General features: G+C 44.5%; 1 protein-coding gene and 1 long non-coding RNA gene across 2 annotated transcripts in view; both read left to right on the top strand.

Moving 5' to 3' along the window:
• Positions 1-14,207, top strand: part of LOC122114367 (integrator complex subunit 14-like) — a 56,697-nt gene that overhangs the window by 39,536 nt on the left and 2,954 nt on the right. The gene's annotated exons all lie outside the window — the stretch shown is intronic.
• LOC122114371 lies at positions 4,945-10,221 on the top strand. The gene is made up of 3 exons (XR_006148573.1): positions 4,945-5,021; positions 7,893-8,176; positions 10,151-10,221. It is a non-coding gene; the product is annotated as an uncharacterized LOC122114371 (long non-coding RNA).

The following is a 14,207-nucleotide window of genomic DNA, read 5'->3' on the forward strand; positions in this document are numbered from 1 at the left end:
ATTACAGGCATGTGCCCATGGCACACGACTTCTGCCCTCCCCTAGGTGAGGTTCTAGGAAATCACATTTCCCATGAGTAAATAAGGTTTCATTACAAATTGGATGTCTGTGAATAATGTAGACCCAGGAAAGGCTGGGGTGTGGGGAGGTAGGTGAACTGGAGGCTGAATCAACTCAGAGATTTCAGGGAGGCATTATGTTGGCTTTACATATTTATAACCCCTGAAGCTTTTATGTTTTTGTGTGTGTGTCAGTCCTTCAACCTAAACTCAGTGTCTTGGTGCTGTTTCTTTGGTGCTCAGAGCTACCACTACAGCATTTGAACCATAGGTGCAATTCTGGCCTTTTAAAAATTAATGTCCTTAGACTTTTACTGACTAATGTCTGAACAGACTGTGCACCTGAGATCTCATGCTCCTGATTAGCTAGGATTAGAGGCATGAGCACTGTCACATTTACCTTGGACCAATGCACATAAGTCTCTTAGCAGAATTTTCACTGAACTGTATCTCACTTATTTATGTATCAGATTCCATTCCCATCTGGGAATGAGCCCATCCCATATGTGTCCTGTGTGGGCAGAAAAGGAGAAGCTGAGAGGTGACTTCCTCTTGTCCTCCCATAGGTACAGATTCCTGGGCCGTAACTCTGAGGAAGATGAACAAATAAAGAAGTAAGTGGACTGTGGCACAAAAAAAAGGCCCCTTCGTTCAAAATGGTGTCTTTGAGGCTTCTGATTCAAAGTGCAGATTTCTCATTTGCACATCACTTGTGCTTTCCACTAGGGGCAGAGGGTTGGGGTTGGAGTGGTGGCAGAGGACACAGCTGTGGTGTGGTTGTGGACTCTCAGGGATGACAGGGAGGGCTGTGTGTACAAAATCAGTTCTTTCTTGTTACCTATCACAGTGAGAATATTGTAGAATTATCTTTCAGAAGGTTCTAGTCATGGCTGGTGAAGATCATTCTGCCTGCAGGAGTCTCCTCCTGCTTCCCAGCATGCAAGTGTGCATATAGCAGCCTTGCAGAAAGGGGCTATGGGAGGCCCATGATAGGGAGGGCAGGCACTCACTCTTCTTGTCACCAATCTGCCCACAGCAGCCTTTGTTCCATCTTCACCATGTGGATGGACTGCTATCCTGCAGATTTCCGAGAGCCCCAGAACCGACACCCGGTGAAAGAACTTACCCACTATGCCATGCTCCACATGCCCTCCTCAGATGTGGTCCTCAATCTCCATGTTCATCTGGATGAGCTGGAGGAGAGCGGGAAGAATGAGACCAGGAAACAGAGGAAGAAGTCCCTGAGTGGTCACCTCAGAGCTTGTGAGTAGGGATGGCGCCTGGGCCTCTAGGGATGAGCCTAATTGCCTGAGAGCCGTTTTTCCCCCCCAGGTTGTAAGAATGTCTTTTTATGGTACTATGTGCCAGGCAGTGTTGGTTCTATTGGTGAAAGCACTTGCGCTTAGCCACTCTTGGGAAAGACCTTACCTTCTCATCAGTGTTCAGTCCAAAGTAAACTTGTACAGCCTCCTCCATTAGAGCCTCATGGAAATTGAACTCCACCTGAACATCCGGAATCCACTCTCAAACTCCTTTACCTCTTTCTGTTTCTCAGGCTTTGGCCGCCATAGAGCAGCTTCTCCTGACCTCCCAAGGAAAAAGCCCTCGGTGATGTCAAGGATGTTGATGGATGGGGATCTGGAGCCATCACTGGACTACACAATGCATGTGCATGTAGAGGGGTTGGATGCATTTGCCGTGAGGCCCCAAAAGGTTGTGAGTCCTGTGGATAAGACAGTGGTTCTGAACCCCACATGTAACAGAGCTGAACTTGTAGGGACCCCAAAGAAAGAAGAAGGTAATAGTGATTGTCTTCCTGTGACTTTCACAGGCAGCCCAGATCAGCTCAAAAAGGGTCAAATCAGCACTCCTCCTGGCGTGCTGGAGGGAGTAGCACTCGTGGGGCTGATGGAAAATATCCCCATTCTGTGCTCAGGGGAACCAATGAGTGAGGTCCCAACATTAGATGCAGCTCAGGAAAGTGAATCTGTCCTCACTGAACATCTGGACAAATCTGTCCTGCTGCAGCAGAACCAATCTCCAACTGAGAAATTAGAATCTGCCTCTCCAGCCTTTGCTGGAGCAAATCCTATCTTTCATGAGGAGCTAGATACTTTGGAGGATTCTGAGGCAGAATTTATGTTTGAAGGCAACTTAGAAGCCGACCTAGCCTTAGAGCTTCCCTCCCCTCTCCCTGGGGATATCTCTCTTTTTCTTTTTGTCCTGATTGTTGTAAAATTTGCATTCTTTTTATTCTTCTAAATTTATTAAAGATATATGTTTATGTTGTAAAATTTATGGATGTTGAATACTCTGGCTTTTTTTTACGTGTACAATCTGATGTCCCAGACACATGGTTCCTGAGTAAGGGCAAAAGACAGAGTGACCTGGAGCTGTCCAAGAGCACTTACTGGCTATAGAGGGAAGGGTTCAGTGCACTGTGAGGGCCAAGGAACCCAGCCCATGCCTGCATGAGGTGATCAGGCCACTACTAAAGCTCTAGGACATAGCAAACCAGATGTACTTGAAAGTTGTTCTGTCTATTGAGACAAATGTCAGACTAAATGTAATTTATAGGGGACTTTCTTGTAACAGTGAATTCAAGTGTTTATGCACACCCATTTTGCTTTGTGCAAATATGTAAGTAAATTTCACCTGAAAATTACATTAAATAGCTCCTTTGGGGGAAAAGTATTTGATAAAATACATAGGCATTAGGTATACTGAAAAGTAAAAGCCATCATCAATAGAAGAAAGAGCACTTACTCAGAGGGACTTACTCAGAGGACATGACAGGTGTCCTGGCTCATCGCAATTATTCTATCTTCCAGACTGCCCTGTCCTTCCTCAGGAAGGAGGTTCAAATCAGCCCCCATAGACAAATATGAAAGACACTTATTCACTGAGTCAGCAAAAGTCAGGAACTTGTAGCATGGCTCAAGTTGTATGTTTAAGCACTGAACAAGGAAATAAGCAAAAGCTCAAGGCCCTGAGTTCAAACTCCACTACTGGTACAAAGGATAATGACATCTAAACCTGAAATGTGTGCAATGGTAGCTTTAATCCAAGGGGAAAGAGATGTATAGAAATGGGAAAATTATATATTAGTTTAAGCAAAAAGGCCAGACTTATACATTAGATCCAGATATGAAATAGAAAAAAATGAACGAGCTTTACAATGTCGGTGTGGGGCAGGGGAGGGTGGGAAGGATTGGATGGGGGGAAGGGGGGAGGCTGGGAAGGGATGTGAAGGGTAAACAAAGGAGGAGGCTGCAATGCTTGGTAAGAAATGTATGCATTATCCTGCCCATGTAATTGTAACCCCTCTGTACAGTATGTTCTCAAATAAAATAAAAGAAAAGAAAAAGAAAAAAATGAAGTTTACCTTCACACATCAACTCCTGGCCATCAATTTTGTCAAATAGGCACAATGCTGGGTTTGAATGATTCATTGCTCTCCATACTAGAAAGTTATAATCTCTAATTAACCCTCAAAAAGAAAGAACTGGGGTCAGGCTCAAGTGGCAGAGCACCAGCCAAGAGCAGGAACAAGTGAAGTGAGAGCAGGAAATTCATGACCCACTACCTGCATAAGAAAACAGCAAAGAAGCCTGCAGACAACAGCTGCTATGTTAAGGCTGAGTCTTTTCTCTCTGGGGATCAGGACATGTAGTATTTTTCTATCTCTACTTACTTCAACCTGAACACTAAAATGAGTCACTAAGATGAGCCTCTGTTGAGACTTTGTGTAACTATCTTTTGTGAAACACCCGATAATGTTAATCCCATGTGTCTCATGGACCAGTGATGTTTGGCTCAATGGGTAGATGCTAGCCTTGAGCAGAAAAGCTCAGCAATAATGCTAAGGTACTGAGTTAAAGACCCAGTGCCGACATGCCAAAGAACCTATGCAGTTTACACACATTTCTCAATGGCTTAATGAGTTTTCCATATGTTTAAAGGTAGGGTTTCTTTCTTTTTATTTAAATGAGATAATTCCTAGTCGTATATTCCAAGTTTCATGGTTCCATTCTGCCTTTTTTTTTCTTCAAAAATGCTCTGGAGATAAGGACCATTTCGAATATATTTGTTAAAGCAAAGCAGATATTTTTCTTCATGAATGAAAGCATTTTATATTTATGTAAATGATTTAGTTGTGGGTGGTCCATGTGTGCATTATTGAAACCATATACAGCTATACTTGAAAAGATGATGCAGCTGACCATGGAGATGGTATGGAGATATTATTGGCTTCACTGTAGAATAACCCGTTGGTGAGTGGGGGTGTGGCTGTTCATGTTCTATGGGAGCATGTGGAATGATTTATAAAACACCAAATAGATTCCAGCTAGCCGAATGGTGATCAGGATGATGTGGTACTATGTAGTGAATTGTGAAAAATAGGAAAAACCTCTTAGCTATCCAGATACATTTTCTGAATGGAGTTATGCGGGATTTCTCTGTCTGTCTGTCTCTCTGTTTGGTCCTGGAGCTTTATCTCATGTGGGCACTGTCTCTGAGCTCTTTTTTCCCAAGGCTAATGCTCTTCTACTTTGAGTCACAGCTCCCCTTCCAATTTTCTGGTCTCCTGTGTCACTAGATAAAATAAACTGCTATCTAAGGCCTTCCAGAGGGCTTTGTGTTCCTAGGGCAGTCCGAGGAGAGGGTGGGGCCTCAACACCCTGCCCCTAGCCCCGCCCCTAACCCCGCCCCTACCCGGCCCGCGGAGAGGAGCTGGGGAGGGCGCGCTCCCTAGTGGCCCAGCCGAGCCAGAGCCCCGCCCCTCTCCGCCCAGCCTGAAGCCCCGCCCCTCCCGCTTCTCCCGCCCCGGAAGCCGCCTCCGCTCCTCTCGCGACGCCGACGGCGCCGGGCTCCCTGGGGTCCCCCGGCCCTTATAGTTCCGGTTGTGGCGCCCGGGCGGAAAGTTGAAGCGGACGGACTGTGGCCGGCGATGGGCTTGGGGTGTGTGCAGGAGGCGGCGGCGGCGGCCGCCTGAGGGTCGCGTTTAATCGGTTGTAGGGACACAGGCGAAGGGTGAGGTGAGAAGAGCCGCGCAGGCCCAGCGCCCGGCCATTGCGGCCTCCCCGCGCCGGCTCTGGGGCGCCATTCCCGGGGTCCCTGCGCTCCGCGACCCGGGACTGCCGAGCGCTGTGTGAACAGCCCCATTTCGCCCCGTTTTGGGCCCCTCTCTCCCCGCTTTCCTCAGGAGGGACTTCCAGGTCTTTTCACTGATTTTAGAGGTTGGTTGTCGGTTGTGGGGGGGCACCTCCCGTCGCCGTCAGTATGGAAGCACATTTGCAGCCAGACGTCTGCCCGGGAGAAGGCTGACAGGTGGCTGCGGCCTCCGCGGCGGCTGGGAGACTCAGGCGAGGCCCACGCTTTGAGGCTCGCCCCCTGAGGGGTTTTGTTTGGTTCTAGCGCTGGTTCTGGGGCCTTGAACTCAGGGCCTGAGCCCGTCCCTGAGCTCAAGGCTAGCGCCCTACCACTGGAGCCACACTTGCACATCCCGTTTATTTGGTAGGTTAATGGAGATTAAAAACAAGAAAGTCTCAAGGACTAGGCTTCCTGGCAGGGCTGGCTTCGACCCACCATCTTCAGCTCTCTGCCTCCTGTTGATGACCGGCGTGAGCTGCTGATGCGGGCCTTAGCTGGACGGTGTTCTGTAGAGCTGCTGAGACGCTTCAATCACTTTTCTTCAAGCATCCATCCAACACCGTGTTCTGTCTCACACAGAGAACATGACTGAAGAGCGAAGCAGCAGTGCTGCTACGACATTTTTAACAGGGTTATGTTGAACAAACAACTTTAATAGGCAGAGATGAGGGAGACAAATTTAAATTTGTCTATCAAAATTGTTAAACATTTGGGACTTCTCAGGAGTGAATTTTTTTCTGGTTAGTCTATTGATGTGGAAATCTGAACTCCTATTTGAAATATATCTATGTCTATTATGAGGTTTTTTAAAAAAAAAAACGCTTTTGCTATTTAACCTGTGTTCCTAACCCCCTGTTTAAAACATTATTTTCAATCAGGTTTAATTCTAGTTACTTAGCAGGCTGAGACCTAGAGGATCACATCTCAAATCCAACCCAGATGGAATCCTAGAGATTCCCATCTTAATACTGGCACACTCATAAAATTTAAAAAAATTCTATGCACAAAAATAAAGAAATAACAAATACAGAGACCCACTAATGTGGATACAACTTGTTGATCCTCTGTTAAGAAACTATAGTGTGCCGGGCACCAGTAGCTCAAGCCTATAATCCTAGCTACTTAGGAGGCTGAGATCTGAAGAGTTCAAAGCAGTTAAAAGCCAGCCCAGGAGCCTGGCGCCGGTGGCTCACACTTGTAATCCTAACTACTCAGGAGGCTGAGATCTCATGATCAAGGTTCAAAGCTAGCCCAGGCAGGAAAGTCTGTGAGACTCATCTCCAATGAACTACCAGAAAACAAAAAGAGTGGCTGTGGTTCACAGTGGTAGAACTCTAGGCTTGAGTGAAAAAGCTCAGGGACAGCGCCAGGCCCTGAGTTCAAGCTCTACAATGGAAAGGAAAGAAGGGGAAAGGGAAGGAAAGGAGAGAGAAACTGTAGTCTGTTGACACAATGAAATAGCATGTAGTTACAAATAAATGACCCAGCTAAAAAAAAATACATAACTAAGGAAAGTGGGTTACAGGACTATATGTGTATACTTCGTACAACTTCATAGTCACATTGCTTGTGTCATATACAATTGTGGAAGAGTTTAGGTAGATGTAAAAACATTACACAAGGTTAATGTTCACTAAGTTTGTTTTTTGGAATTCACTTCAAAATGTTTAACAATAGCCAGACTGCTTGCTGGTACAATGCCCAAGCACGGATGTGTGATACTCTAAAATTCAAATTATAAGGGAGCTGTTGGAAACTTAGAACATAGTAGTTCACGGGAGCCAAATTACATTTTATTTACATATTTATTTAATTTTACTTTGGGGCTGCTATTGGAGTTTGTATTCAGGGCTTCATGCTTTCCCTCAACTTGCTAGCTCATGACTGATGAGCAGACTGGCTCCAAAATGAAAGCCTCTGACCTTAGCTTCCTGAGTATCTAGTATTACAGGCCACCAGCATTAACCTATAATGTGTGTGTGTGTGTGTGTGTGTGTGTGTGTGTGCGCCCGCGTGCGTGTGCGTGCGTGCGTTAATGCACCCCAGTATTGAGACTTAAACTCCGGGCCTGGGTGCTGACCCTTAGCTCCCTCCCTACCCCCGCCTCCCACTCAAAGCTAGTACTGTACTCTACCACTGGAGCCACAGCTCCACTTCTGGCTTTTTGGTAGTCAATTGGAGATCAAAGTCTCACAGACTTTCCTGTCTGAGATGGCTTCAAACCACGATCCCCAGATCTCAGCCTCCTGAGTAGCTAGGATTACAGTTGTGAACCACGAGTGTGTGTATGTGTGTGTGTGTGTGTGTGTGTATCTCCCTCTCTTCCCCCCATATATGTATATATACATAAATGTATATATGTAAGTATATATATATTTTTATATAAATAAATACATACTTTATATAAAAATTGAAAGTTGGAAGTAAGGCCTACTTTTAATGCTTTTTCCCACTGGTAATAAGGTAGCCCTTGATTCACAGGTGTAGATAGTGTGTTTTGAGCATGTCTGGGAGTGGTCTTCCCAGTGAATTAGGCTGCTGTCTTCTTTCTCCCAGAATTCTCTGCAGATTGACCTATATAGGGGTCACCTTGCCTTATTTCTGGAAAAGTGGTTACAGTTATGGTGAAAAGATACTGCTTTCCTTCTGTGACACTTCTGACTTTTTTTTCCCCCACAGCATTTCACTATTTGTAGCTTGTTGTCTGCATTCTGACTGGGCTGGCTTGGATTCTGTTCACCATGCCAACAGTGGTGGTGATGGACGTGTCCCTCTCCATGACTCGGCCTGTGTCAGTGTAGGGGTCTGAGGAATACCAGCGGAAGCACCTTGCAGCCCATGGGTTGACAATGCTGTTTGAGCACATGGCCACAAACTACAAGCTTGAATTCACAGCATTAGTGGTTTTCTCATCGCTTTGGGAGCTGATGGTCCCCTTCACAAGAGATTATAACACCCTGCAGGTACAAAAAGGAATAAAGACCCAAGTTGATTGGAAAGAAAGCAGTATGATAATAGTGTACTGATTTTAGACCTTAGAATTATTTAATAATAAATATACAGGCACTTAATATGCACAGCTATAAAGCATAATTCATAACCAGTAGGTCCTAGGCCTTTCTTTTGTAAAGCTATGAGGTAGAGAAAGGGGTCATGGGGGCTGGGAAGGTGTCTGACTGGTAAAGTGCTTGCCTCGCATTCATGAGGCCCTGGGTTCGATTCCTCAGCACTACATAAGCAGAGAAAGGTCATAGTCCATTTTCTGGAATTCTTAGGAAAGGTGAAGATTTCAGCATACCATGCTTCAGTCCCTAAATTCAACATTTTTTGCCATTCTGCTGTTTTCTACTTTCTCATACAATTTTAAGGTAATGAAAAATAGCCCTTATTAAAACACACACACACACAAAAACTTCTTCTAGAAAGTTCAGAATGATGCTTACTCTCCAACAGATAGTATTCATTTATAGATGCCAAGGTATTATTATTTTTCTTTTTCTTCTGTTTTTCCATCCTGGGGCTTGAATTCAGGGCCTGGGCGTTATCCTTGAAATTTTTGCTCAAGGTTGGCACTCTACCACTTGAGCCATAGCTCCACTTCCAACTTTTTTGCTGGTTGATTGAGATAAGAGTCTCATGGACTTTCCTGCCCAAGGTGGCGTCAAATGTCGTTAGATCTCAGCCTCCGGAGTAGCTAGCATTACAGGTATGAGCTACTAGTACCCAGCTCAATGTTGTCATTTTAAAATCTTAATAGGTATTGTCTTTCAAAGATATTTTTCTGAGATAAGCCAGATGTCTTTATTTTTTTTTCAAATTCTTTATTGTGATTAAGTGATTACATAATTTCCCAAATTTCACTGTATTGGGAGATAGTGATGCTTACTTAAAATCACAAACACATTCTAATTTCATGGGGCAAATTGTCTGTCGTGATCTATAATATTTATGAGTTCTGTGAGCTAGCCAGATGTCTTTAAACCATTAATATCTCCTATAGTTCTTAGCACAGTGTCTTGGCCAGTGAGTAGACAGTAAGTGTTTCTGAAATTAAACTGAGCAATTAAATAATTGTTGGGCAATTTGGAAATGCAGGATTAATGTAGTTTGAATTTTTAGTAATTTTTTGTTGTTGTTGTCAGTCGTGGGCTTTGAACTCTGGGCCTGAGCACTGTCCCTCAGCTCTTCAGCTCAAGGCGAGCGCTCTACCACTTGAGCTAGAGTGCCACTTCCGGTTTTCTGGTAGTTTATTGGAGATAGAAGTTTCACGGACTTTCCTGCCCCTGCTGGCTTTGAACCGCAATCCTCAGATCTCAGCCTCCTGAGTAGCTAGGATTGCAGGCATGAGCCACTGGCGCCCGGCTGAATTCTTACTAATTTCCTCATTTAGGGCTGGGAAGGTGGCTCAGTGGTAGAGCACATGCCTTGCATGCCAGAGGCCCTGGGTTCGATTCCTCAGCACCACATAAGCAAAAAGAAAAAAGCCGGAAGTGGCGCTGTGGCTCAAGTGGTAGAGTGCTAGCCTTGAGCTGAAGAGCTGAGGGACAGCACCCTGGCCCAGACTTCAGGCCCCATGACCGGACCCAAAAAAAAAAAAAAATCGTCATTTAAAAGTAGGGTGAATAATGGTAGGATGATTAAATCCGTGTAAAGTGCACAGAATGGTGTTTAGGAGATTATGGTTAATGGTCCATACATTTTGGTCATTGCTTTAAGCTTGTTTCATTGTCCTTTACAGTAGAGGAAGTCTGTTTTGCTGTGTTTGTGTGTGTGTGTTTGTGTGTTTGTGTGTGTGTGTGTGTTTTCTGGAATCTATGTTTTGGGGCTTACAGAAACTCAGTGTTCGCTGTATGATATTCATACTTTGTACAGTTTATATTGGTTTCTAATAACAAAACAGCAGAGAATAATGAGCAATTTTTTTCTCGCCCAATAAGGAAGCACTGAGTAACATGGACGATTAGGACAAGACATGCCTAGAGTCCGCACTGGTTGGTGTCTGTAACATTTTTCAGCAAGAATGGGGTGTTGCGATCCCTTGCCAGGTAATGCTAAGTTTTTTTCAATGTCCTTAGTTAATATTAACGACCCAGGCACTAGTGGCTCACACCTGTAACCCTAGCAACTAAGGAGGCTGAAATCCAAGGATTGCTGGTCAAAGCCAGCCCAGGCAGGAAAGTATATGAAACTCTTATCTGCAATTAATCAAAAAAGAAAAAAAAAAGTAGAGTTATGACTCAAGTGGTAGAGTGCTAGCCTTGAGCAAAAGAAGCTCAGGGACAGTGCACAGGGTCTGAGTTCAAGCTCCAGGACTGGCACCAGAAAGAAAAAGCTAAAAAAGGGAGTGGCGCTGTAGCTCAAGTGGTAGAACGCTCGCCTTGAGCTGAAAAGCTGAGGGACAGGGCCCAGGCCCAGAGTTCAAGCCCCACGGCCGACAAAAAAAAAAAAAAAAAAAAGAAAAAGCTAAAAAAGGGGTAGGGAATGTGGTTTAGTGGTAGAGTGCTTGCCTAGCATGCATGAAGCCTTGGGGACGATTCCTCAATACCACATCAACAGAAAAAGCCAGAAGTGGTGCTGTGGCTCAAGTGGTAGAGTGCTAGCCTTGAGCACAGAGAGACTCAGGGACAACACCCAGACCCTGAGGTTAAGCTACTAGGAGTGCATGTACATATGCATGAGCACATGTGCAAAACATGCAAATCATTAACCACTGTAGTGTTGATTTTCCTCAGGCTCTAACCGCCTACGTTATAACTCCACAAACTCTACATTTTACACTATTTGTACAGTTTTTAAAGAAGGCATTAAATCACTGTAATCGTATCACACAAATTTAAGTCATACTAATGTGTTCAGAAAGCAGACCTATGCCTCAAGGAAAGTATTTTCCTGGTAAATTGATGTACTGAAAATATATATTGTTTATATAAAGACAAAGGGCTCACAGTGGAATTTATAACTATTCACTAAAGGACGGATTATAATTTTGTGTGGTAGAATTGTAAACACGGAACAATAGTGTCTGTTCTTCATTATCTCGGTGTAGCAGTTATTCAGCAAATTTCTAACCATCTCAACTGAGTTGTCTAAAAAGTGAAGAGAATCATAAAGACTTGCTCTTGTGGGACACCAGTGGCTCATGCCTGTAATCCTAGCCACTCAGAAGACTAGGATTTGAGGATCTCCATTCAAAGCCAACCCAGGCAGGAAAGAGGAAACTCTCATCTCCAGTTAAACACTAAAAAGTTGGTAGTAGAGTTGTGGGCCAAATGGGAGAGTGCTAGCCTTGAGCAGGAAAAGCTAAGGGACAGTACCCAGGCCCTGAGTTCAAGCTCTAGTACCTGCATTTTTGTTTTAAATGCACAAGTTCAAAATACATGGTTTGGTCTTGTCTATGAGGATGGATGTTAAGGAGAGCAGAGAGAGAGAGAAAGAATGGTGGACAAAAACGGTCATAATATTCAATGTACATATTGAAACTGGGACTAGAAAACTTCAGATGGGTAAGTTTGGAGTACATGGAAAAATGATAGAAAGGTTGACACTGATCAAAGTGTATTCTACATATCAGTTGACATTGAATTAAAACCCTGTGGTATAACTAGTTAAAGATAATTTTAGCTGGGGGCCAGTGGCTCCCATGTATAATCCAAGTTACTTAGAAGGCTGAGATCTGAGGATCCATGTTCAAAGTCAGCCCAGCAAGAAAGTCTATGAGGCTCTTATCTCTAATTAACCATCAGAAAACCAGAAGTGAAATTGTGACTCAAAGTGGTAGAGTGCGAGCCTTGAGCAAAAAGAGCTCAGGGATAGCACCCAGGCCCTGAGTTCAAGTACCATGACTGCCAAGAGAAAAAAAAGACAATTAAAAACAATAAGCCAGGCACCAGGGGCTCATGCTTGTAATCCTACCTACTCAAGAGGCAGAGATCTGAAGATCATGGTTTGATGCTAGCCTGGGCAGGAAAGTCTGTGAGACTTTTATCTCCAGCTAACCAGTAAAAAGGCAAAAGTAGAGGTGTGGCTCTAGTGGAAGAACACCAGTCTTGAGCAAAATAGTTCACAAATAGAGCCCAGGCGCTGAGTTCCAGCCCCAAGACCAGCACATAAACAAACAAATAAATCACACAGTTTGCTAGATTTTCACAAATGGAAGCATGTATGTATATCCTTACTCCAATTAAGACCTAGAACATACCCATCACCCCACAAAGCTCCCTGCACATTCCTGTAGCAGTGAAAGCAAACCTGGGTGGAGCTGTTGGGCATGTGGCTTAATGGATACTTGTCCTCTGCACACAGGTCATTCTGGAGACGGACGGCTGTCTCGGCATTGGTAGAGGGTCCCTGCGACATTCCCTAGCGACACACAATCAAAGGAGCGACAGCAACAGGTTCCCGCTGCCTTTCCCTTTCCCGTCTAAGTTATACATCATGTGCATGGCAAACCTGGAAGAGGTAATACCTTCTGCTAACTGCTTTTTAGATGGGTTAGGTAAATCCCAGGGCTCGGTTTATTTGTCAGTATATTCAATGAACACTCTTGCGTACGGTATAACATTTAGATTTGAAAAGACTTGATTTCACATGCTCTTTGACATAACAACACTCACCTCTCCGAGAGTATAGCTGGGGATGCCCATTCTGCTGATGACCATGAAGGCTTGAGATGTTCTTTTTTTTCTGTCCATTCCTCCAGAAATGTTGACAGAGGTATACTTTAGTTTTTTTTTGTTTTGGGGGGGGCTTTTTTTGGAAGGGGGGAACATAAGTCTTTTTGTTTGTTTGTTGTGGTGCTGGGATTGGGGCTTAAAATCAAAGCCTGGATGCTGTCCCTGAGCTTTTTGCTCAAGACTAGCACTCTACCATTTTGAGCCACAGCTCCACTTCTGGCTTTTTTGGTAGTTTAGTGGAGCTGAAGATCACAGATTTTACTACTCAGGCTTGGCTTCAAACTGCCATCCTCAGCTCTCAACCTCCTGAGTAGCTATGATTACAGGCATGAGCCACCAGCACCTGGCTTCTGATGTGTTTTATTAAATACTTCCTGCTTTTCCCATTGAGTCAGGAATTATTTCACTTTACCTCAGTTTTTCTCTCTCTAAAATGCTGATAATTGATGGCTCTTGACAAACCATGTCAGGAAGAGGTTGTAGGGAAGATGCTGTATGGCTACTAACTGTGGTCTCCTGAGAATCTGCAGAACTACTTATGAATGAAGTACCTCTTGTAACCTTGAGGCAGATTGCAATAGTTGAGGTAAGAAAGTCCATGAGACTCAGTATCTCCACTAAATTACAAAAAAATCTGGAAGTGGAGTTGTGGCTCAAATGGTAGAGTGCTAGCCTTGAGCAAAAAGCTCAAGGACAGCACCTAGGCTCTGGAATTGAGCCCAGGAACTGGCACACACACAGAACAATTGTTGTGTTACTTCCTTCTTTATTTGTATTTTTTTTGGGGGGGGGGTCCGGTCGTGGGGCCTAAACTCTGGGCCTGGGTGCTGACCCTCAGCTCTTCAGCTCAAGGCTAGCGCTCTACCACTTGAGCCACAGCACCACTTCTGGCTTTTTTCTTTTTGCTTATGTGGTGCTGAGGAATTGAACCCAGGGCCTCATGCATGCAAGGCAAGCGCTCTACCACTGAGCCACCTTCCCAGCCCCTGTAGTTACTTCCTTCTGATATTGACTGTTAAGAAAATCATCTCACGGACTCAACACCCGTAATCCTAGCTACTCAGGAGGCTGAGATCTGAAGATCATGGTTCAAAGCCAGCCTGGGCAGGAAAGTCCGTGAGACTCTTATCTACCAAAACTACCAAAAAAACTGGAAGTGGAGCTGTGGCTCCACTTGAGACTTGAGTCTTGAGACTCTTATCTCCAAATAACCACTCAAAAAAACTGGAAGTAGCTCTAGGCTGAAGTGGTAGAGCACTAGCTTTGAATACATAGAGGCTCAGGGACAGCATTCAAGCCCTGAGTTAAACCCCTGCAACTG

This window comes from Dipodomys spectabilis, unplaced genomic scaffold (genome assembly GCF_019054845.1).
Source record: "Dipodomys spectabilis isolate Male_0828 unplaced genomic scaffold, ASM1905484v1 ptg000108l, whole genome shotgun sequence".
NCBI classification, from domain to species: Eukaryota; Metazoa; Chordata; class Mammalia; order Rodentia; family Heteromyidae; genus Dipodomys; species Dipodomys spectabilis.